Raw genomic sequence first — 2,092 nt, forward strand, 5'->3', positions numbered from 1 at the left:
TGTCTGGCAGACATATCAGTGTGGATGACGGATCACCACCTCAAGCTGAACTTCGGCAAGACGGAGCTGCTCTTCCTCCCGGGGAAGGACTGCCCGTTCCATGATCTCGCCATCACGGTTGACAACTCCATTGTGTCCTCCTCCCAGAGCGCTAAGAACCTTGGCGTGATCCTGGACAGCACCCTGTCGTTCTCAACTAACATCAAGGCGGTGGCCCGTTCCTGTAGTTTCATGCTCTACAACATCCGCAGAGTACGACCCTGCCTCACACAGGAAGCGGCGCAGGTCCTAATCCAGGCACTTGTCATCTCCCGTCTGGATTACTGCAACTCGCTGTTGGCTGGGCTCCCTGCCTGTGCCATTAAACCCCTACAACTCATCCAGAACGCCGCAGCCCGTCTAGTGTTCAACCTTCCCAAGTTCTCTCACGTCACCCCGCTCCTCCGCTCTCTCCACTGGCTTCCAGTTGAAGCTCGCATCCGCTACAAGACCATGGTGCTTGCCTACGGAGCTGTGAGGGGAACGGCACCTCAGTACCTCCAGGCTCTGATCAGGCCCTACACCCAAATAAGGGCACTGCGTTCATCCACCTCTGGCCTGCTCGCCTCCCTACCACTGAGGAAGTACAGTTCCCGCTCAGCCCAGTCAAAACTGTTCGCTGCTCTGGCTCCCCAATGGTGGAACAAACTCCCTCACGACGCCAGGACAGCGGAGTCAATCACCACCTTCCGGAGACACCTGAAACCCCACCTCTTTAAGGAATACCTAGGATAGGATAAAGTAATCCTTCTAACCCCCCCCTAAAATATGTAGATGCACTATTGTAAAGTGGCTGTTCCACTGGATGTCATAAGGTGAATGCACCAATTTGTAAGTCGCTCTGGATAAGAGCGTCTGCTAAATGACTTAAATGTAATGTAATGTCTGTGATTAGGCCTACCACTGTTATGTTGTCAGCAAACTTAATGATGGTTTTGGAGTCATGCTTGGCCAAGCAGTCGTGGGTGAACAGGAAGTACAGGAGGGGACTAAGGGGCCCCCGTGTTGAGGATCAGCGTTTCAGATGTGTTGTTGCCTATCCTTACCACAAAGACTTTACATGACACGTTTATATTTTTGTTCAGTGTAAAAGTATTACTATATACATCATTACAACTGTAGCAGTGATGAATAAATAAATGTCCATTGGGGTGGAGGCAAAGTAAAGACTGTTGAGGGGGTGGGGGGGGTGACCATAGGGGGGAGCAGCATGACCATTGAGTGGGTGTGGGGACCAAGTGAAATTTTTTAAAACAATAACAATTATAATAAAAAATGTATAATTGACATATTAACAACTGCAACAGTGATAATGTCGTTGGGGATGGGGCCGAGTAAAAGTCAGTTGGGGAAGTGGGAATGTCCCTAGGGGGAGCAGCAGGTAAGGTAAGTGACCGTTGATGGGGTGTGGGGGGGAAATGTTCATAGGGAGAGTAGAGGGGGAGAGGGGAGCAGGTAGGTGACTAGTTTATCCAGTAGCTTACCACCCTGCATCTCACTGCTAGTTTGCCTCTGAAGCTAAGCAGGGTTGGTCCTGGTCGGTCCCTGGATGGGACACCAGATACTGCTTTCCTCTGGTCTCAGGGCAGTGATTAGAGACATTGCCCTGTGTAGGGTGCCGTCTTTCAGATGGGACATTAAACAGGTGTCCTGACTCTCAGTGGTCACAAAAAGTCCCATGGCACTTATCATAAGAGTAGGGATGGTAAACCTGGTGTCCTGGATAAATTCCCAATCTGGCCCTCATACAATCATGGCCACCTAACTATCCCCAGCTTCCAATTGGCTCATTCATCTTCCTCCTCTCCCCTGTAACTATTCCCCAGGTCATTGATGTAAATGACAATGTGTTCTCAGTCAACCTACCTGGTAAAATAAAACACATATTCAGCGGCCATTCTTCCAGTTTTTGCCATGATGCTCCTGCACTGCCCGTGTCTGAGGGATTGAAATTGGGAGAAACAGGGTATGACTTGGTTGACTTGGTTCCCTGATGATCTTCTTGGCCTTCCTAAGACACCTGGTGCTGTAGGTGTCCTTTATTAAGGCAGGT

Source organism: Oncorhynchus gorbuscha, linkage group LG07 (genome assembly GCF_021184085.1).
Source record: "Oncorhynchus gorbuscha isolate QuinsamMale2020 ecotype Even-year linkage group LG07, OgorEven_v1.0, whole genome shotgun sequence".
Lineage (NCBI taxonomy): Eukaryota > Metazoa > Chordata > Actinopteri > Salmoniformes > Salmonidae > Oncorhynchus > Oncorhynchus gorbuscha.